This window comes from Babylonia areolata, chromosome 20 (assembly GCF_041734735.1).
Source record: "Babylonia areolata isolate BAREFJ2019XMU chromosome 20, ASM4173473v1, whole genome shotgun sequence".
NCBI classification, from domain to species: domain Eukaryota; kingdom Metazoa; phylum Mollusca; class Gastropoda; order Neogastropoda; family Buccinidae; genus Babylonia; species Babylonia areolata.
In genome coordinates, this window is record NC_134895.1 from 6,400,271 (window position 1) to 6,424,066 (window position 23,796).

Genomic DNA, 23,796 nt, shown 5'->3' on the forward strand with positions numbered 1-23,796 from the left:
GTTTTATCCTTCAGTCAGAACCAGTACGTCTTACCGTTTTATCCCTCAGTCAGAACCAGTACGTCCTATCGTTTTAACCTTCAGTCAGAACCAGTACGTCCTATCGTTTTAACCTTCAGTCAGAACCAGTACGTCTTATCGTTTTAACCGGGGTCCGGAGAGTAAAGGGGAAGACAAATGTCCAGTCTGACAAAAGCTGGCCTCTTGTGAAAATATGATTGAGCACTGTGTGGATGCTCATTACAAAACTTCACCACACGAACTGAAGTGACACAAAACGAACTGTAACATTTGTGGTTATGGCGAGCTATCTTCAAATTTCATGGTGTTAAATCAGGTTCTAACTAACACCACAAAGCTCGGCGTTTCCTTGTGAAAATGAAAGAAATAAAAACAAAACAAATCCCTTGTATAAAAAAACAAACAATCAAGTAAACCAAAAGCAACAACAACAACAACTACAACAACAAAAAATCACCGTTGTCATCATGATCATCACAGCGCATATTTCCGAGATTCTTTTTTTTTTTAAATTTACAAAACATAAAACCCTAGTCACGATGATATGCATATATTGATCCCTTCAATACAAAACAACACAATAAAGAATATCAATGAGTTTTAAGAATGGGAAAAATACAAAGCATTTATATTTCGATGCAAGCAATCATAAACTGATGTACATGTTCGATGGAAACATTGTTTCTGAACAAAAGTAAGAAATGAAAAACGCTTTGACGTTACCATAATTCTAAACCTGATAATAATAATTATCAAGCTGTGATAACAAAAATTGGGAGAAATATGTCACGTTAAGATTCTACTTCGTCGGTTTACATACACCTTCAAAATGGCAGTGATAAGACAGACCGAGTGTATGACTGATATAATAAAAGAATGTCTCCTCTCTCTCTCTCTCTCTCTCTCTCTCTCTCTCTCTCTCTCTCTCTCTGTGTGTGTGTGTGTGTGTGTGTGTGTGTGTGTGTGTGTGTGTGACAGACACAGATTATACACACACACATGTATACACACACACACACACACACACACACACACACACACACACACACACACATATATATATATATATATATATATATATATTAGTCAACTATCTGAAAGACAGTCTGGCGTTGTAAACGAAGAAGTGCAGAAAGAAATAAAATCGTTTAAAAGAAATGAAGTGTTGTATCTACGGTAACAACTACAACTTTCCTTATGATTTACCGAAACTTCAGAGCTAAATGACAGAGTGCTTCAGTTCCAGCACGTCCTGACGGTGATGCTGTACAGACATCTGAACTCCCTCAGTCACCTACACCTTCAACTACACGCTAATTAAAAAAAAATCTTTCTTTGATTATTGACAGGAAAAAACAAACATGATTAAGACAAAATAATGACTTTGGTGAATAACAAAATAATCATGTACAGGTTAGTTCATCACTAAACATTTTGAATGATGATGAACGATGATGAAATATGTGTATTTTTTTTATTTCATCATTTGCATTGAAATATCGTCCGTGCTGAGAGTAAGCAATGTGAGGAGAAGAGAGTTGAAAAACCATCTTTACAACTTTTGTTGTGTTTGGATCATAATTTGACGTGTTTGTTTATTTTTGTTCAATGATTGTACTTCAGTGGATGTACACGTGTCCTATAAACCCGGGGTAGGATCTGAAGCCATGACCAGCACAGCGACTTTATTGGCAGTCAATCAGTTGATCCTGTGCTTTATTGGCAGTCAATGTTGGCAGTCAATCAGTTGATCCTGTGCTTTATTGGCAGTCAATGTTGGCAGTCAATCAGTTGATCCTGTGTTTTATTGGCAGTCAATCAGTTGATCCTGTGCTTTATTGGCAGTCAGTCAGTTGATCCTGTGTTTTATTGGCAGTCAGTCAGTTGATCCTGTGCTTTATTGGCAGTCAGTCAGTTGATCCTATGTTTTATTGGCAGTCAATCAGTTGATCCTGTGTTTTATTGGCAGTCAATCAGTTAATCCTATGTTTTATTGGCAGTCAATCAGTTGATCCTGTGTTTTATTGGCAGTCAATCAGTTGATCCTGTGTTTTACTGGCAGTCAATCAGTTGATCCTGTGCTTTATTGGCAGTCAATCAGTTGATCCTGTGTTTTACTGGCAGTCAATCAATTAATCCTGTGCTTTATTGGCAGTCAATCAGTTGATCCTGTGTTTTACTGGCAGTCAATCAATTAATCCTGTGCTTTATTGGCAGTCAATCAGTTGATCCTGTGTTTTATTGGCAGTCAATCAGTTAATCCTGTGCTTTATTGGCAGTCAATCAGTTGATCCTGTGTTTTATTGGCAGTCAATCAGTTAATCCTGTGCTTTATTGGCAGTCAATCAGTTGATCCTGTGTTTTATTGGCAGTCAATCAGTTAATCCTGTGTTTTATTGGCAGTCAATCAGTTGATCCTGTGTTTTATTGGCAGTCAATCAGTTGATCCTGTGTTTTATTGGCAGTCAATGTTGGCAGTCAATCAATTAATCCTGTGTTTTATTGGCAGTCAATCAGTTGATCCTGTGTTTTATTGGCAGTCATGTTGGCAGTCAATCAATTAATCCTGTGTTTTATTGGCAGTCAATCAGTTGATCCTGTGTTTTATTGGCAGTCAATGTTGGCAGTCAATCAATTAATCCTGTGTTTTACTGGCAGTCAATCAGTTGATCCTGTGTTTTATTGGCAGTCAGTCAGTCGATCCTGTGTTTTATTGGCAGTCAATCAATTAATCCTGTGTTTTATTGGCAGTCAATCAGTTGATCCTGTGTTTTATTGGCAGTCAATCAATTAATCCTGTGCTTTATTGGCAGTCAGTCAATTAATCCTGTTTTATTGGCAGTCAATATTGGCAGTCAATCAGTTGATCCTGTGTTTTATTGGCAGTCAATCAGTTGATCCTGTGTTTTATTGGCAGTCAATCAGTTGATCCTGTGCTTTATTGGCAGTCAATCAGATCCTGTGCTTTATTGGCAGTCAATCAGTTGATCCTGTGTTTTATTGGCAGTCAATCAGATGATCCTGTGCTTTATTGGCAGTCAATCAGTTGATCCTGTGCTTTATTGGCAGTCAATCAGTTGATCCTGTGTTTTATTGGCAGTCAATCAGTTGATCCTGTGTTTTATTGGCAGTCAATCAGTTGATCCTATGTTTTATTGGCAGTCAATCAGTTGATCCTGTGTTTTATTGGCAGTCAATCAGTTAATCCTATGTTTTATTGGCAGTCAATCAGTTGATCCTGTGTTTTATTGGCAGTCAATCAGTTGATCCTGTGTTTTACTGGCAGTCAATCAGTTGATCCTGTGTTTTATTGGCAGTCAATCAGTTGATCCTGTGTTTTACTGTGTTTTACTGGCAGTCAATCAGTTGATCCTGTGCTTTATTGGCAATCAATCAGTTGATCCCGTGTTTTACTGTGTTTTACTGGCAGTCAATCAGTTGATCCTGTGTTTTACTGGCAGTCAATCAGTTGATTCTGTGTTTTACTGGCAGTCAATCAGTTGATTCTGTGTTTTACTGGCAGTCAATCAGTTGATCCTGTGTTTTATTGGCAGTCAATCAGTTAATCCTATGTTTTATTGGCAGTCAGTCAGTTGATCCTGTGTTTTACTGGCAGTCAATCAGTTGATTCTGTGTTTTACTGGCAGTCAATCAGTTGATTCTGTGTTTTACTGGCAGTCAATCAGTTGATCCTGTGTTTTAAGCAGATGATGTGGTGCAGCTTGTAGACATCGGTGTGCACTCTTTGCTACCTCCCTGAAACTGAAACTGAAAACTTATAATGTGGAGCTTGGAACCACTCATTTTTTTTAAATGTCTGATCTGAGAAAGAAAATGCACGCATAACGTCCAACCCTCTCTCTCTCTCTCTCTCTCTCTCTCTCTCTCTCTCTCTCTGTGTCCTTAATGCTTATAATTGATAATTATATTTCCATCGTTGTATTGTTGATGTTTGTTTTGAATTTTGTTTCCATAGCAATAATCAATATTACAAATCATTGTTTATCTGTTCCCATTCCCCTTCATGAGGGGTCTAGGCCTAAAATGAATAAAACATCTCAGTCTCCTTCCCTCTCTCTCTCTCTCTCTCTCTCTCTCTCTCTTTCGTCGTGTGTGGCAAGTCATGACATAGTGAAAAGTAAGCAGAGTTAATCTTCCTCCACTGTCTGTGCAGTCCTTGGTGTGAAAAGTAAGCAGAGTTCATCTTCCTTCACGTTGTCTGTGCAGTCCTTGGTGTGAAAAGTAAGCAGAGTTCATCTTCCTTCACTGTCTGTGCAGTCCTTGGTGTGAAAAGTAAGCAGAGTTAATCTTCCTCCACTGTCTGTGCAGTCCTTGGTGTGAAAAGTAAGCAGAGTTCATCTTCCTTCACGTTGTCTGTGCAGTCCTTGGTGTGAAAAGTAAGCAGAGTTCATCTTCCTTCACTGTCTGTGCAGTCCTTGGTGTGAAAAGTAAGCAGAGTTCATCTTCCTTCACGTTGTCTGTGCAGTCCTTGGTGTGAAAAGTAAGCAGAGTTCATCTTCCTTCACGTTGTCTGTGCAGTCCTTGGTGTGAAAAGTAAGCAGAGTTCATCTTCCTTCACTGTATGCAGACCTTGGTGTCGGGTGTCGCCTTTCGTGTTTATGTTCTTCCCTTGACTCTTCTTTCGCTGTGTATCTGTGTCGGGGGGTGAGGATGGAGGGGGAGGTGTATAATATGTATAATATGCGACAGAACCCCCCCAAAAAAAAAAACAAAAAAAAAAAAAAAAAAAACAACAAAAAACAAACAGAAAAAAACAAACAAACCCCAATCAACCTGAATCGGTACTGGGCTGTTGCAAAACCCAAGTCTTCTCCTAGTCAGAATGTTATAGAAAGTGATCAAACTCATCAAAGACCTCTTTCCAAAAACAAACAACAACAACAAAACAAGCAAACAAACAAATAAAAAAAAAAACCTTCCATGAGAGTAATTATTAATTCTGCCATCAGATTTGTATCACTGAAAAAAAAATCTTTTATGGTGATATATAACCTTGTGGCCAGTCTCTTGAATTATGGTGGTGGGCAGTACGAAATGCTGAGATCCGAGACGAACTTGAGTGGTATCTAGTTATAATAATAATAATAATGGTATTTATATAGCGCTGAATCTTGTGCATAATAATAATAATGGTATTTATATGGCGCTGAATCTTGTGCATAATAATAATAATGGTATTTATATAGCGCTGAATCTTGTGCATAATAATAATAATGGTATTTATATAGTGCTGAATCTTGTGCATAATAATAATAATAATAATGGTATTTATATAGCGCTGAATCTTGTGCATAATAATAATAATGGTATTTATATGGCGCTGAATCTTGTGCATAATAATAATAATGGTATTTATATAGCGCTGAATCTTGTGCATAATAATAATAATGGTATTTATATAGTGCTGAATCTTGTGCATAATAATAATAATAATGGTATTTATATAGTGCTGAATCTTGTGCATAATAATAATAATAATGGTATTTATATAGCGCTGAATCTTGTGCATAATAATAATAATGGTATTTATATGGCGCTGAATCTTGTGCATAATAATAATATAATAATAATGGTATTTATATAGCGCTGAATCTTGTGCATAATAATAATAATGGTATTTATATAGCGCTGAATCTTGTGCATAATAATAATAATGGTATTTATATAGCGCTGAATCTTGTGCATATTAATAATAATAATAATAATAATAATAATTATCAGTCAGGTGTGGCCTTTCTTCCCTAGTTCATCGATCCATGGGGCATCCCAACGCCAGGAAACCATCTTCAAACTGCGCATACACATACTGCATTGTATGTACTGTATAGCAGACTATTCCTTTTTGTCACCGATGTCTGTGCTGTCCTCAAGGAGAGCGTGTCGCCACAGTGCAGCGCCACCCATTTTTTCCACCTGTCTGCCAGTGTACCGTTCAAAGTGGCTTCTTCTTCAGAATTTTGCCAGGGACAACCCTCTCGCTGCCATGAGTTCTTTTACGTGTTTGCTGTACACTGGACCTCGCTTTGAAGTCTCCTCCGAAAGACTAGCACCCATATTACCATTCAAAGTCGGAGCGGGGAATAAAAAAAACAAAAACGGTCCGTGTGTAGGACCCATGCATATTGTATCATGTCGGGTGCTTTACCGTCATCAGAAATAAACACCATGCATGTTGTGTCATGTCGGGTGCTTTACCGTCATCAGAAATAAACACCATACATGTCTGTGTCATGTCGGGTGCTTTACCGTCATCAGAAATAAACACCATGCATGTCTGTGTCATGTCGGGTGCTTTACCGTCATCAGAAATAAACACCATACATGTTTGTGTCATGTCGGGTGCTTTACCGTCATCAGGAATAAACACCATACATGTCTGTGTCATGTCGGGTGCTTTACCGTCATCAGAAATAAACACCATACATGTCTGTGTCATGTCGGGTGCTTTACCGTCATCAGGAATAAACACCATACATGTCTGTGTCATGTCGGGTGCTTTACCGTCATCAGGAATAAACACCATACATGTCTGTGTCATGTCGGGTGCTTTACCGTCATCAGAAATAAACACCATACATGTCTGTGTCATGTCGGGTGCTTTACCGTCATCAGAAATAAACACCATACATGTCTGTGTCATGTCGGGTGCTTTACCGTCATCAGGAATAAACACCATGCATGTTTGTGTCATGTCGGGTGCTTTAAGGTCATCAGTAATAAACACCATGCATGTTGTGTCATGTCGGGTGCTTTACCGTCATCAGAAATAAACACCATACATGTTTGTGTCATGTCGGGTGCTTTACCGTCATCAGAAATAAACACCATACATGTTTGTGTCATGTCGGGTGCTTTACCGTCATCAGAAATAAACACCATGCATGTTTGTGTCATGTCGGGTGCTTTACCGTCATCAGAAATAAACACCATGCATGTCTGTGTCATGTCGGGTGCTTTACCGTCATCAGGAATAAACAACATGCATGTTTGTGTCATGTCGGGTGCTTTACCGTCATCAGGAATAAACACCATGCATGTTTGTGTCATGTCGGGTGCTTTACCGTCATCAGGAATAAACACCATGCATGTCTGTGTCATGTCGGGTGCTTTACCGTCATCAGGAATAAACACCATGCATGTTTGTGTCATGTCGGGTGCTTTAAGGTCATCAGTAATAAACACCATGCATGTTGTGTCATGTCGGGTGCTTTACCGTCATCAGAAATAAACACCATGCATGTTGTGTCATGTCGGGTGCTTTACCGTCAGAAATAAACACCATACATGTCTGTGTCATGTCGGGTGCTTTACCGTCATCAGGAATAAACACCATGCATGTTTGTGTCATGTCGGGTGCTTTACCGTCATCAGGAATAAACACCATGCATGTTTGTGTTCTGTCGGGTGCTTTACCGTCATCAGAAATAAACACCATGCATGTCTGTGTCATGTCGGGTGCTTTACCGTCATCAGAAATAAACACCATGCATGTTTCTGTCATGTCGGGTGCTTTACCGTCAGAAATAAATACCATACATGTCTGTGTCATGTCGGGTGCTTTACCGTCATCAGTAATAAACACCATGCATGTCTGTGTCATGTCGGGTGCTTTACCGTCATCAGAAATAAACACCATGCATGTTTGTGTTCTGTCGGGTGCTTTACCGTCATCAGAAATAAACACCATGCATGTTTCTGCCATGTCGGGTGCTTTACCGTCATCAGTAATAAACACCATGCATGTTTGTGTCATGTCGGGTGCTTTACCATCATCAGTAATAAACACCATGCATGTTTGTGTCATGTCGGGTGCTTTACCGTCATCAGTAATAAACACCATGCATGTTTGTGTCATGCCGGGTGCTTTACCGTCATCAGAAATAAACACCATGCATGTTTCTGCCATGTCGGGTGCTTTACCGTCATCAGAAATAAACACCATGCATGTTTGTGTCATGTCGGGTGCTTTACCGTCATCAGGAATAAACACCATGCATGTTGTGTCATGTCGGGTGCTTTACCGTCATCAGGAATAAACACCATGCATGTCTGTGTCATGTCGGGTGCTTTACCGTCATCAGTAATAAACACCATGCATGTTTGTGTCATGTCAGGTGCTTTACCGTCATCAGGAATAAACACCATGCATGCTTAACCGTCATCAGAAATAAACACATAAATAAACTAATATCTACACAATCAGACATTCACGAGTCTGAAGATAATTATGCGAACAGTATATTTGCAACATTTGCAAGGAGATCCCAAATGGAGGATTGATAATATACACTGGGTTTATTTTGAGAGATTACTGGGTTTTTTGTTCTTGTTCTTTTGTTCTTTTTTTTAATTATCATCATTATTTTTGTTTACATAAAAAGTATTCCAGAACTTTAGTATTTAGGTTTTCTGTTCATTCAGATCATATTGGTCAAGGAGCATAATATGTTCAATAATCGTTGTACATGTTTTCTGATCATCCAGATCATATTGGTCAAGTAGTATAATATGTTCAATTATCATTGTACATTTCTGAAGCCCTGTCGGTACAGACTGCTGTGAAGGACGTGGGGGTAAAGTTTGAAGCACTGTCGGTACAGACTGCTGTGAAGGACGTGGGGGTAAAGTTTGAAGCACTGTCGGTACAGACTGCTGTGAAGGACGTTGGGAGTAAAGTTTGAAACATTGTCGGTACAGACTGCTGTGAAGGACGTGGGGGTAAAGTTTGAAACATTGTCGGTACAGACTGCTGTGAAGGACGTTGGGAGTAAAGTTTGAAACATTGTCGGTACAGACTGCTGTGAAGGACGTGGGGGTAAAGTTTGAAGTACTGTCGGTACAGACTGCTGTGAAGGACGTGGGGGTAAAGTTTGAAGCACTGTCGGTACAGACTGCTGTGAAGGACGTGGGGGTAAAGTTTGAAGCACTGTCGGTACAGACTGCTGTGAAGGACGTGGGGGTAAGGTTTGAAGCCCTGTCGGTACAGACTGCTGTGAAGGACGTTGGGGTAACGTTTGAAGTACTGTCGGTACAGACTGCTGTGAAGGACGTGGGGGTAAAGTTTGAAGTACTGTCGGTACAGACTGCTGTGAAGGACGTTGGGAGTAAAGTTTGAAACACTGTCGGTACAGAGTGCTGTGAAGGACGTGGGGGTAAACTTTGAAGCACTGTCGGTACAGACTGCTGCAAAGGACGTTGGGGTAAAGTTTGAACCATTGTCGGTACAGACTGCTGTGAAGGACGTGGGGGTAAAGTTTGAAACATTGTCGGTACAGACTGCTGTGAAGGACGTGGGGGTAAAGTTTGAAACATTGTCGGTACAGACTGCTGTGAAGGACGTTGGGAGTAAAATTTGGAGCACTGTCGGTACAGACTGCTGTGAAGGACGTGGGGGTAAAGTTTGAAGCACTGTCGGTACAGACTGCTGTGAAGGACGTGGGGGTAAAGTTTGAAGCACTGTCGGTACAGACTGCTGTGAAGGACGTGGGGGTAAAGTTTGAAGTACTGAAGGTACAGACTGCTGTGAAGGACGTGGGGGTAAGTGCCGGGTCTCACCAACGATGTGTGGAGATTCCTCTTCAACTCATCGAATGAAATCACTCCCCCATGTTGAAGTGAAGGGCGAGGTGACGATTACCTGGCCACCAGATACACCAGCCAGCGATGCTCAGCGCGGGCAGGATGCTACCACGCACTGTCACCGGCACATGGCAGCAAGTTCAGACAGAAAAAAAAACCCACCCCCCAAAACAAGCAGACTATAAGTGTGGGAATGCATATGCGTTCGTTTACGCGTGTGTGGGCATGTGTACGTGCGTGCATGTGTGTACGTTTGCGTTTGCATGCATGCGCATAAGCATCCTCCTCTTTGGTCTTGTCCCCTCCCCCCTCCCCCCACCATCCCCTCCCCTCCACACCCCCTCCCCTCCCCCCCCATGCCCCGTGTCCACCCCTAAAAACAGCAGAAAATCAAAACCCGAGAAAACAACAGCTGCTGATCAACAGTTCCGTGAATACCTTGTAACACAGCAGACGTGTATGTTGACAGCTCAGTGCTGACCGTTGGAAACCAACTGTCTGATCCCCGCGTCTCTCTGCTGGTACTTCACTCCGTAAAACAACACAATTCCACACAAGTCAAACACAAAGAAGCGGGCACTTCACTCACAAACAAAGCCTCCTCTCTCTCTCTCTCTCTTTCCACTTGCATGCGATTCTGCAAACACGCCTTGCCAGCCGAGTTCTTCAGGGGCAGAACCTAGCGATGGGGACGGCCAAAGAACTGGAGCAAGACGAGGACAAGGACCTGCAGACGGTCAACAGGCCATGGAGCGACGCCCTGAGGCTGCTGGCCTAACGACCTGGAGCACTAAGACATGCCTCGTGTGTCGCAGGACGCCGGACCACCAAGTCCAACACTCAGGCCACGCTGGTCACGTCACCAGGCAGAACCCACGGGGAACGACGGGAACGAAAACGGAAGCGAAGAAAGAAAACCAAACAGAAAAAAAGTCACAGATGTTTCACAGCTACCTGCTCTCGTCAGAGTAAGCCGGTGGAAGTGAGAGTGAGTGAGTGAATCCGCGGGGCACTTCCACTGTCTGCGTTCTTCATAACCAATCTGTCTTTTCTCTCCACCACCTCCACCCCTTTCTTTTTTCTTCTTGTTTCACACACTGACAGGAGGGAGGGAGGAGAGAGGGTGGGAGTGGGAGTGGGGGGTTGGCGCTCCGTGGGGGCGGAGAGGGAGGGGTGTCGTAAAGAGAGCGACGCTTTACATGACACTTGTCTCCGCCTCTTACCGCCCACACGTTTGCCACATTATGTTATGCACCCTTTTTTTAATTCTTTTTTTTCAGCCTTGTCCCCCCCTCCCTCCCCTCCCGCCCCTCTTTTTCCGCCTTCAAGATGTGGGGTGTATGTGCACTTCAGTTTCACTCACCCCCCCCCCCCATCCCCCCCCCCCCCCCCCCCCCCCCTGAGGAAAAAGAACTTTCCTTGTCGGCCCCTCTGCCCGACTCGCCCCCACCTCTCTCTCTTCTCTCGCCTGCGTCTGTCTCGCCAAACTCCCCTCCCTCTGGTTCTTTTATTTCCTACCCATATTTGTTTTTGTTTTACTGTTCGTTGATGTTAACTCTCCTTATATGACCACACACACACACACACACACACACACACACACACACACACACACACACACACCATCTGTGCTGGGTGGAGAAGCAGAGAGAGAGAGAGAGGCAAAGAAAGAGAGGGACAGACATGGAGACAGACTGCAGAAGACGGGTGAGTTGTCATGTGGTCATGCACAACCCATACTTAGGTCACCGTCAAGCTACACGTGTCTCACTCACTCAACCGTTTTAACGCCCCCTGCCCCCCCCCCCCCCCCCCCCCCCACCCCCCCCCCCCCCCCCCATCTCCCCTGAGTGCACCATAACAGGCAAGCAACGGAGGGGGGGGGGAAGATTGGGAGAGAGAGGGAGTCAGAGACAGAGAGAGAGAGGGGAGGGGGAGAGGGGGGGAAGAGAGAGGCGGGGAGACACAGATACATAGAGAAAGAAAGTGAGAGAAGGAGAAAGAGAGAGAAAGAACAAACGAACGAACGAACGAAAAAAAAATTTTTTTTCCGGGGTATTGAGATAAAGCACAAATAACAAGACTGCTTTTTCCCGAGAGTGAAGAGAGTAAAGAAAAGATGAAATGAGAGAGAGACAGACAGACAGACAGGCTGGGGAGAGAGATAAGGGGGAGAGGGGGCGAGAGTGAAGGGGGGGGGGGCAGGAGGCATAGAAACATAGAGCTGAGTTTAACACATTTTGACTGATGCCCTTTCAGATCAAGTGGGGTTTTTTTTTATAATAATTTCTAAGGGGAACAGAAAGACAGAGAAGCCAACCTGATCCTCTCTCTCCCCTTGATGAATCCTCCTCAGTATCACTGTGGGTGCATCTTCCTGTTATCGTGAGTAGCAGGCTTATCAGACAGTGATTCTGTACATGTGTGCACGTTAGGAAACAACGCGGCCGTTGTTCACCGCCTACTCAAGCGCACTGAACACAAACAGGAGTTGGGTCTCCTTCAGTGCGTGACCTGGTGGCGACCCAGCGTTCATTGACTGCTTGCTGGGAGAAGGCTGTGCTTGCTTTCGTGGGTGACGATGGCAGGGAAAGCTGAGACCAGGGAGTGTGTGTGTTTCCGGAGAGACGGTATATAGGTGGCATTGGAGAGACGGTACGTAGGGAGAGACGGTACGTAGGTGGCATTGGAGAGACGGTACGTAGGCATTGGAGAGACGGTACGTAGGTATTGGAGAGACGGTATATAGGCATTGGAGAGACGGTACGTAGGCATTGGAGAGACGGTACGTAGGTGGCATTGGAGAGACGGTACGTAGGCATTGGAGAGAGGGTACGTAGGTATTGGAGAGACGGTACGTAGGTATTGGAGAGGGTACGTAGGCATTGGAGAGACGGTACGTAGGCGGCATTGGAGAGACGGTACGTAGGTATTGGAGAGACGGTACGTAGGCATTGGAGAGACGGTACGTAGGCGGCATTGGAGAGACGGTACGTAGGTGGCATTGGAGAGACGGTACGTAGGCGGCATTGGAGAGACGGTACGTAGGCGGCATTGGAGAGACGGTACGTAGGCAGCATTGGAGAGACGGTACGTAGGTGGCATTGGAGAGACGGTACGTAGGCATTGGAGAGACGGTACGTAGGTATTGGAGAGGGTACGTAGGTATTGGAGAGGGTACGTAGGTATTGGAGAGACGGTACGTAGGTATTGGAGAGACGGTACGTAGGCAGCATTGGAGAGACGGTACGTAGGCGGCATTGGAGAGACGGTACGTAGGCGGCATTGGAGAGACGGTACGTAGGCATTGGAGAGACGGTACGTAGGTATTGGAGAGACGGTACGTAGGTATTGGAGAGACGGTACGTAGGCGGCATTGGAGAGACGGTTTTCAGTGTCAGTTTCTCAGGGAGACGTCACTGCGTTCGAACAAATAAAGTGTGTGCCACTGTCTGAATAAAACTGTTGAGAGAGGCGGTAGGGGCGGGGAGAAAAACAACAACAAAACAACAAAACAAATAACCCACATCCGAATCTCCCCTCCCCCGCCCCCCTGAGGGGAAAACAAAAATAAACAACACCATAAAAAACAAACAAAAAACCAGAAAACAACAAACAGGGGAGGGGTGGGACAAAAGTGGATACCTTGCTCACCTTTCTTTTGCAACCCCCTTTTTTTTTCCATTTAGGGCAGTGTAGGGGGATGTGTGCAGTGGGATGGGGAAGGCGCTGGGTGTTGAGTGGGGGTGTTGCGGGGGTAAGGGGGTGGGGGCGGGGGGCGGGGGGGGGGGTAGGGTCGGGGAGGGGGGGTGAGAGGTGTGGGTAATGGTGGTGGTGGTGGTGGTGGTGGTGGTTGTGGAGGAGGTGGCCAGCACCAGACATTGCGTCATGTTTACCTGCTCTCTCTCTCTCTCTCTCTTTCTCTCTCTCTCTGGCGGAACGACGGGTTAACTAATTGGTGACGTTGTAAACGTGTGACCTCGTGTGATGGGAAGTTGGTTGGAGGAAGAGGGGCGGGGGGTCGGGGGGAGGAGGTGCGGGGCAGTAGGGTGGGGAGTGCTGAGGGAGGGGGGAGGAAGAGGGAAGAGGAAGAAGAGTTGTTGAAAGTGAGAGAGACATGGGCAAGACAGTGGGAGAAAGAAAGTGAGGGAATGGGAGAGACGGAAAAAATAATCGAGAGAGAGAGGGAGGGAGAGGGAGAGAGGGGGAGGGAGAGAGAGGGGGGGGAGGGAGAGAGGGGAGGGAGCGAGAGGGGGGAGGGAGAGAGAGGGGGCAGGGAGAGAGGGGGGGAAAGAGAGGGGGAGGGAGACAGGGGGAGGAGGGAGAGAGAGGAGGAGGGAGACAGAGGGGGAGGGAGAGAGAGGGGGAGGGAGAAAGAGGGTAAGGGAGAGAGAGGGGGAGGGAGAGAGAGGGGGAGGGAGACAGAGGGGGAGGGAGAGAGAGGGTAAGGGAGAGAGAGGGGGAGGGAGAGAGAGGGTAAGGGAGAGAAAGGGGGAGGGAGAGAAAGGGGGAGGGAGAGAGAGGGGAGGGAGAGATGGGGGAGGGAGGGAGAGGGGGAGGGAGAGAAAGGGGGAGGGGGAGAGAGAGAGGGGGGGAGGGACAGAGAGAGAGAGAGCGCGAGGAGGGGACGGGACAAGGGCAGAGTTTTCCAAAATGCTTTTGGGCTTTGTTGCTTCCCAGTTCCCCCCACCCCCTTCATTTTTTGTTTATTTTATTTTATTTATTTATTTTTTGTTTTTTAATGTTTTGGTGATGTGTGTGGGGGAGAGGCGTGGGGTGGGGTTCGGATGGGGGTTATTTGTGTGTGTTCGAACGTGGTGAACAACATGCACAGATCGCTGTCTGATAAGCCTGCTACTCGCTATAACAGGAAGATGCACCGACAGTGATACTGAGGGGGATCCATCAAGGGAGAGAGAGAGGATCAGGTTGGCTTCTCTGTCTTTCTGTTCCCCTTAGAATAAAAGGACATCAGTCAAGATGTCTTTGTCTTTAACACAGGTCTGTGTTTTTGTTCCCCTTAGAAAAAACAAACAAAACCAAAACAAAGAAAGCCAAAAAACTTGCCCTCAAAGGTCGTCAGTCAAAATGTGTTTAACTCCACTGAACACCACCGAAGTGACTCAGCAGCAGTGCAGGGTCTCCTCTGGTGTGTGGCCTCCTGGCGACCTAACACCGATGGTTCCCTGTGGACTGCCGACGCTGGAACTGCGACGGACGAACCCGGGTGTGGCCGTGTATGGGGGAATCTAAATGAGCGGCGTGGGAGTAATGCCACTGAAACGGTGCAGATGATGGGGCAGAAAAAAAAAAGTGTTTATCTCAGCACTGTACTTCTGTTCCCCTTACAGCCGGTGGACTCTGCAGCCATGGGATACTGCCTGGTACACCCATGGGGATACTTCTTTCAAGGCTGTCGCGAGTTGCATCCTGTGGTCTCTTTTGCCTCTGTTCGGGAGCAGTTATGTCCCTTGAATTCTTACTGGAGTGTCCTGTGCGTGCCTGCACCCATCGTGAAGACAGCGCAGGCCTCCAAGGGTGGTGCAGGATTGTTCCAAGGGCGGGTGGAGATAGTGCTTCTCTGGGTCCTCCCCAGCACCTACGGGTGCTTCTCTTTCTTTTCTTCTGTTCCCCTTACAAGAAAAACAAAAACAAACAAACAAACAAACAAATCCCCCCCAAAAAAAAACAACAACAAAACAAACAAACAAAAAAAACTTGACCTCAAAGGCCGTCAGTGGAGTGTTGGTCTAGAGGTAAAGCGTCCGCCTAGGAAGCGAGAGAATCTGAGCGCACTGGTTTGAAACACACCGGCAGTCGCCAGTATTTTATCACGCGCCACTAGACCTTGAGTAGTGGTCTGGATGCTAGTCATTCGGATAAGACGATAAACAGAGGTCCCGTATGCTGCATGCATTTAGCGTACATAAAAGAACCCACGGCAACAAAAGGATTGTCCTTGGAAAAATTCTGTAGAAAAATCCACTTAGATTGGGAAACAAATAAAAATAGCAAGTAGAAAAAAATAAAAAGAATAGGTGGTGCTTTCAGTGTAGCGACGCACTCTCCCTGGGGAGAGCAGCCCGAATTTCACACAGAGAAATCTGCTGTGACAAAAAAGAGTAATACAAACACAAATGTGTCTGACTCAGGTCTGTCTTTCTGTCTCACAAGGACCACACCTCAGCAACTGGTCCTCAAGGGCTCTGGCCAGTAGGGCTGATATTTAAGAGACCACCGTACATGCAGGTAAAGGCGTACATGCGGATAAATCTACATGAGGCAATACCCGTTCGCCTTGCCTCAAGTAGATTTACCCACAGGTACACCATTATCTGCAGGTACGATGGTCTCTTAAATGTACCCCCCCACCCCTCCTGGCCCACCACCAGGTCGTTCAGCTAAACTGTGCAACTTCGTGTCTGTATTCCTCTTCAGCACCATCGTTCACATGTACACCTGGTGAACTGACCAGTACTGCATCGTTCACATGTACACCTGGTGAACTGACCAGTGCTGCACTGTCCACATGTACACTTGGTGAACTGACCAGTGCTGCACTGTCCACATGTACACCTGGTGAAATGACCAGTGCTGCGCTGTCCACATGTACACCTGGTGAACTGACCAGTGCTGCACTGTCCACATGTACACCTGGTGAACTGACCAGTGCTGCACTGTCCACATGTACACCTGGTGAACTGACCAGTGCTGCACTGTCCACATGTACACCTGGTGAACTGACCAGTGCTGCACTGTCCACATGTACACCTGGTGAACTGACCAGTGCTGCACTGTCCACATGTACACCTGGTGAACTGACCAGTGCTGCACTGTCCACATGTACACCTGGTGAACTGACCAGTGCTGTATCGTTCACATGTACACCTGGTGAACTGACCAGTGCTGCACTGTCCACATGTACACCTGGTGAACTGACCAGTGCTGTATCGTTCACATGTACACCTGGTGAACTGACCAGTGCTGTATCGTTCACATGTACACCTGGTGAACTGACCAGTGCTGCATCGTTCACATGTACACCTGGTGAACTGACCAGTGCTGCACTGTCCACATGTACACCTGGTGAACTGACCAGTGCTGCACTGTTCACATATACACCTGGTGAACTGACCAGTGCTGCATCGTTCACATGTACACCTGGTGAACTGACCAGTGCTGTATCGTTCACATGTACACCTGGTGAACTGACCAGTACTGCACTGTTCACATGTACACCTGGTGAACTGACCAGTGCTGTATCGTTCACATGTACACCTGGTGAACTGACCAGTGCTGTATCGTTCACATGTACACCTGGTGAACTGACCAGTGCTGCACTGTCCACATGTACACCTGGTGATCTGACCTGTGCTGCATCCAGAATGGAGTGAAAGAAGGCTGTCTTCTGAGCCCTCAGTTATTTTCTTCTTCTTCTTTTTTATTTTTTTTATTTTTTTTTATCAATGAACTGCTGTGGAACTGTCCAACAGAGGTAGACATGGTATTCAGCTGATACCTGGAGCTGTTGAAATATTTTTTACTTCTTTTTGCTGATGATGTTATTCTTTTATCTGGAACAGTTAAAGGTTTGCAGAATCAATTATATGCCTTAGAAGAAGAAGCAGATCGTTTAGGTTTGACAGTGAACTTGGATAAGACTAACATTATGGTTTTTAGAATGGGTGGACACTTCTCAGTGCACGAAAAATGGTATTATGGAAGTTCAGAAGTTAGAGTGGTTAATTCATATAAATACTTAGGAATGATATTTTCAACAAAATTAAGTTTGAATTATGCATGGGAAGATTCGTGTAGTGAAGGGAAAAAGGGCGTCACTGGAATTTTGAAAACTTTAAGAAAGCTCAACGCTTTTGATTGTTGTTTGTTTTGGAAACTATTCGACACACAGATGGAACCTTCAATTACATACGCATGTGAAATTTGGGGACTAAATGTGAATTCGCAGATTGGGAAAGTACATACTTATGCTATTAAATGTTTTCTTAATGTGACCAATACATTAATCCAACACAGTTTTATACGGAGAAAAGGGAAGATATCCTTTGTATGCAAAAACGTATGTAAGGTGCATAAAGTACTGATTGAAACTGTTGAAGCTTACACAAACACGTCTTTGTAGGCAGGCCTATGATATGATGTATGTACAATTAGAGTTAGGGAAAGAAAACTGGGCTCATAGAGCAAAGAAGTTTTTATCAGAACATGGTTTTGGAATTGTGTGGTTGTCACAGGGAGTAGGAAATGAACAGCAGTTTATCTCAGAATTTAAAGACAGACTCATTTGCTCTTTTAAACAAAACTGGCACTCGGATATGGAAAGCAAAGAAAGCTAAAGTTGGTTTATCTCATTTAAGAATGTATTTCAGCCTGTAATTTTAAAAAAAATGTTATTACAGACAAATGGCACAGAATTAGTTATGCAAGGTTTAAATCAAGGACACTTGGTTTTAACGCAAATAAGAAATGGTTTTAACTCTCTCCATACGAACGGCGAAAGAGACGACGTTAACAGCGTTTCACCCGTTACCATCATCAAAATACTGCAAGCGGAAGGCTCTTATACTGAAGAGGTGAATGTTGACAAAGAATACCACAATTCTGACGACGGAAGCTAAAGGTTGGGTCATTCATCCACTGGACATCCGAGGGGTCTGTGTAGAGGAGAAGAGAGGACTGGCCGTACTGAGTGAGTTAACTCAGGACCTCCACAGAACTACCCTGCCCTGCATGTGGATTCCAAATTGATGATGAAAAAGATTTTCTCTTTCAGTGTAAAGCTTATGAGGTTGTGCGAGAAAAATGTAAACTTTTTGATTCAAATATAGCTAGAACGCACGATGTAGTTACTGTTTTATCGTCTGAGGATGATATTGTAATTAGATCAGTTGCTAAGTTCATCGCAGAGGCACCAAAAAAAATTAGACAAGGTTTTTCTTAACAATAATCAAAACAATGAATTTGAAGGTAGTTAACCATGGTTGATGTTGATACTGAATTGATCTTAAAGGAAAGTACAGACAACAAGAAATAACGTGTGAATGGATGGTCAAATCACCAAGTATTTCATGAATGTTTTTATTGTCTCTTGTTTGATTGTTTGTTTCATTTCTTTGCATAGTGTGTTGTAAGTGTGCTGCTAATCTTTATTTATCTTCAATGTAGATAAATTATTTGATCATTATGGGAATATATGATCAGTTGGCATTGAAACAAATGTCATCCCCCCGACCCCCTTGTCAAAAGACCTTTTTGTAGGCAATGACAATAAACTATTTCAAGTTTCAAGTCTCTCTCTCTCTGTGTGTGTGTGTGTGTGTGTGTGTGTGTGTGTGTGTGTGTGTGTGTGTGTGTGTGTGTGTGTGTGTGTGTGTGCCTCTCTGTCTTCGTGTAACACTAACACGCAACAATGCTTTTGACAGCAGCTGTCATGTGGCATCCCGTTTCGAAGATTACAGCTCTGTTGTACAGTTTGCAACAGACAATCTCACACACACACACACACACACACACACACACACACACACACACACACACACACTGCACACATACCCAACACACACACACACACACACACACACACTGCACACATACCCAACACACACACACACACACACACACACACACACACACACACACATACCCAACACACACACACACACACACACACACACACACACACTCACCAATCACCCACTCGTACACATGCACCAGGCTTATCGAGAGGTCTTGACAAAACCTCCCCCTTCACACCCAGTCCCCGCCCCCTCACTTGGCACCCGCTCCACGCATTCGCCGCACCCCTGTCCCTCACCCGCACACCCACACACCCATACAAAACTCCCAACGTGGGCGCCATACGTGGAAATGTATGGTGGCGGGTTTTTTTTTTTGTTTTTTTTTGTTTTTGTTTTTCTTTCTGTCTGTCTTTGATTTTGAAAGTATCTTGAAGCAATTGCTCTGCCCTTTTCAAGTGTAATAGAGTATGGAGTAAACACATGAACTCATGCGTGAATGGAAGGGCCCATATTCATTGCATCAACAACTTGTGAACAGTGGATAGGCTTGGTGGTGGAGGAAAAAAAAAAAAAAAAAAAAGCTGAGTTCACTTTATTTTGAACCGAAATTATAATACATTATTTTATTCTATTCTATTTCGATTCATTTTATTTCGTTTTATTCTATTTTGATTTGATTTGATTTTGCTTTATCTATCTATCTATCTATCTATCTATCTCCTTATCTCTCTCTCTCCCTCTCGCTCTGTCTCTCTCTCTTCCTCTCGCTCTCTCTCTCTCTCTCCCTCTCGCTCTGTCTCTCTCTCTCCCTCTCGCTCTCTCTCTCTCTCCCTCTCGCTCTGTCTCTCTCTCTCCCTCTTGCTCTGTCTCTCTCTCTCCCTCTCGCTCTGTCTCTCTCTCCCTCTCGCTCTGTCTCTCTCTCTCCCTCTCACTCTGTCTCTCTCTCTCCCTCTCGCTCTGTCTCTCTCTCTCACTCTTGCTCTGTCTCTCTCTCTCCCTCTTACTCTGTCTCTCTCTCTCCCTCTTACTCTGTCTCTCTCTCTCCCTCTCGCTCTGTCTCTCTCTCTCACTCTCGCTCTGTCTCTCTCTCTCCCTCTTGCTCTGTCTCTCTCTCTCTCACTCTCGCTCTGTCTCTCTCTCTCCCTCTCGCTCTGTCTCTCTCTCTCACTCTCGCTCTGTCTATCTCTCTCCCTCTTGCTCTGTCTCTCTCTCTCACTCTCGCTCTGTCTCTCTCTCCCCCTCTCGCTCTGTCTCTCTCTCTCCCTCTCGCTCTGTCTCTCTCTCACCCCCCTCCCCTCGGTCTCTCCCTCTCTCTGTCTCTGTCTCTCTCTCTATCCCTCCCTCTCTCTCTCTCTGTCTCTCGCTCTCTGTCTGTCTGTCTGTATCCCCCCCCCCTCTCTCTCTCTCTGTCATTTTCACTGTTCACTTTAGCTATCATATGTTTCATTTGACAACAGGCTATTTCATTTTATCTATCTATCTATCTATCTATCTATCTATCTATCTATCTATCTATCTATATATATATCTATCCATCTATCTATCAATTATGTTCACTGTTCACTTTACCTATCATAAGTTATGTTTCATAAATAATAAAAAAAAAAAAATTGACATCAGGCTATTTTATTTTACTCTATCTATCTATCTATCTATCTATCTATCTATCTATCTATCTATCTATCTATTTTCACTGTTCACTTTACCTATCATAATTTATCATGTTTCATTTGACATCAGGCTTGACATCAGGCTACTTTATTTTACTTTATCTATCTATCTATCTATCTGTCTATCTATCTATCTATCTATCTATCTGTCTGTCTATCTATCTATCTGTCATTTTCACTGTTCACTTTACCTGTCATCAGTTGTCATGTTTCATTTGACATCAGGCTTGACATCAGGCTATTTTATTTTACTTTATCTATCTATCTATCTATCTGTCTGTCTATCTATCTATCTGTCATTTTCACTGTTCACTGTACCTATCATCAGTTGTCATGTTTCATTTGACATCAGGCTATTTTAGTTTACTCTTTGGAGGTTTCGATGCTTCGTTGCTGTTGCTCTTCTCTCTGTGTGTTTCTGCCTGTCTGTCTCTCTCTCTGTGTTTCTGCCTGTCTGTCTCTCTCTCTGTTTCTGTCTGTCTGTCTCTCTCTGCTTCTGCCTGTCTGTCTGTCTCTGTCTCTGTGTGTATCTGTCTGTCTCTGTCTCTGTGTGTATCTGTCTGTCTCTGTCTCTGTGTGTATCTGTCTGTCTCTGTCTCTGTGTGTATCTGTCTGTCTCTGTCTCTGTGTGTATCTGTCTGTCTGTCTCTCTCTCTGTGCTTCTGTCTGTCTGTCTCTCTCTGTGTGTGTTTCTGTCTGTCTGTCTCTCTCTGTGTGTTTCTGTCTGTCTCTCTCTCTCTGTGCTTCTGTCTGTCTGTCTCTCTCTGTGTGTGTTTCTGTCTGTCTCTCTCTCTCTCTGTTTCTGTCTGTCTGTCTCTCTCTGTGTGTGTTTCTGTCTGTCTCTCTCTCTCTCTGTGTTTCTGTCTGTCTGTCTCTCTCTGTGTGTTTCTGTCTGTCTCTCTCTCTCTGTTTCTGCCTGTCTGTCTGTCTCTCTCTCTCTCTGTTTCTGCCTGTCTGTCTGTCTCTCTCTCTCTGTGTTTCTGTCTGTCTGTCTCTCTCTGTGTGTTTCTGTCTGTCTCTCTCTCTCTGTTTCTGCCTGTCTGTCTGTCTCTCTCTCTCTGTGTTTCTGTCTGTCTGTCTCTCTCTGTGTGTTTCTGTCTGTCTGTCTCTCTCTGTGTTTCTGTCTGTCTGTCTCTCTCTGTTTCTGTCTGTCTGTCTCTCTCTCTCTGTGTTTCTGTCTGTCTCTCTCTCTCTCTCTCTCTCTGTCCCTGTTCCCCCTCCTCTCTCCCTCTCTCTGTCTCTCTCTGTCTCTGTCTCCCTCTCTGTCTCTGTCTCTCTGCCTCTCTCTGTGTCTCTGTCTCTCTCTTTCTCCCCACTCTCTCTCTGCCTCTCTCTCTGTCTCGGTCTCTCTCCCTCTCTCTGTGTCTCTCTCCCTCTCTTTTTGTCTCTGTCTACCTCTCTCTCTCTGTCTCTCTTTCTCTCTCCTCCCTTTCTCTCCCTCTCTGTCTGTCTGTCTCCCTCTCTCTCTCTCTCTGTCTCTCTGTTTCTGTCTCTCTCCATCTTTCTCTGTCTTTCTCTCTCTCTGTCTCTCATTCTGTTTCTGTCTCTCTCCCTCTCTCTGTCTCTCTCTCCCTCTCTCTCCCTCTCTCTCTCTCTGTCTCCCTCTCTCTCCCCCCCTCTCTCTGTCTCTATGCCTCCCTCTCTCTCTCCCTCTCTCTCTCCCTCTCTCTGTCTCTCTCCTTCTCTCTCCCTCTACCCCCCCACTCCCTCTCTCTCTAGTTTTGCATTTTCGGGTGCATCCCTGTGGAACTCCCTTCCTTTGCACATACAAACGGGCAGTTCTCTTCCTATTTTCAAATCAAGTCTGCATAAACATCTTCACCCCTTCCAACAGTAAATAACTCTGATCCGGCTTTGAATTACTGCAGACTACTACAAAGAGGTCAGTTCTGTCTTATTTATTGTATCAGTTATTGTTGCTGTTGTTGTTGTTGTTGTTCTTTTCTTGCTTTCTCATTTCATCTTGTTTTGTTTTTCGTTTTTTTTCTTTTTTCTTTTTTTTTTCTCGTTCTATTTCTTATGCATGCATAAATTTGTTCATTTCGTTCTATCCTAATCGTGACAAATGTCCAAGTAATATTGGCGATGGTGGCAGTCACTGTAGTACGTTGCACTTGCCACACGTAGATTTCAGAGGCAGTAACAATACTGTACCTTTTGAACACCCTGATGTTTCTGGAACTTGTATACTGATGACATCTGTGTGTGTGTGTGTGTGTGTGTGTGTGTGTGTGTGTGTGTGTGTGTGTGTGACTCACTGTCCTATCCATCTGTCAATCTTAGTGTGTGTGTGGAGGGAAGGGGAAGGGGCTGTCAGTCTGTGTGCGCGCGTGTGTGTGTGTATGTGTGAGTGTGTGTGCGCTCGCGCGCGCGTGTGTGTGTATGCACGCGTGTGCGTGGGCGAGGGTGTGGGGGTGGGAGGGGTTGTTTTCTTCATTATGTATGTCCTTCTGCATGAATACCTTTTCCCTTCATTGATGTGTGTGCTATTTGTAATAGATGTAGATTAGCAAGGACAGATTGGAAGAATAGGCTATGCCTAAAATCTTAATTCTTGAATAAAAAACGTTTCGAGTTCTGAGTTCTATGTCTCTCCCTCCCCCCCTCTCTCTCTCTCTCTCTCTCTCTCTTATTTAAAATTTATTTATCTGTTTCCTTTTAGAGCGGTGTTGGTGCAAGCTTTGGCTTGATGACAGCACCATTATAACCCACTAGTGGAGAGTCCAAACGGCTTGAGGACAGCACCATTATAACCCACTAGTGGAGAGTCTAAACGGCTTGATGACAGCACCATTATAACCCACTAGTGGAGAGTCTAAATGGCTTGATGACAGCACCATTATAACCCACCAGTGTATAGTCTAAACGGTTTGAGGACAACACCATTATAACCCACTAGTGGAGGAGAGTCGAAACGGCTTGAGGACAGCACCATTATAACCCACTAGTGGAGAGTCCAAACGGCT

The 23,796-nt window shown here is 44.6% G+C and overlaps 1 protein-coding gene across 2 annotated transcripts in view; it reads right to left on the reverse strand.

Annotated features, from left to right (window-relative positions):
• LOC143294965 (uncharacterized) overlaps nucleotides 1-23,796 on the reverse strand; it is a 206,819-nt gene that overhangs the window by 151,408 nt on the left and 31,615 nt on the right. Inside the window, exon 1 of one of the 2 annotated variants that reach the window (XM_076606489.1) lies at nucleotides 10,060-10,608. The exons of the other annotated variant lie outside the window; for it this stretch is intronic. The gene's annotated coding sequence lies outside the window, so the exon portion shown is untranslated. Of the gene's footprint in view, nucleotides 1-10,059; nucleotides 10,609-23,796 lie in introns of those variants that run through there. 2 annotated transcript variants of the gene reach the window in all.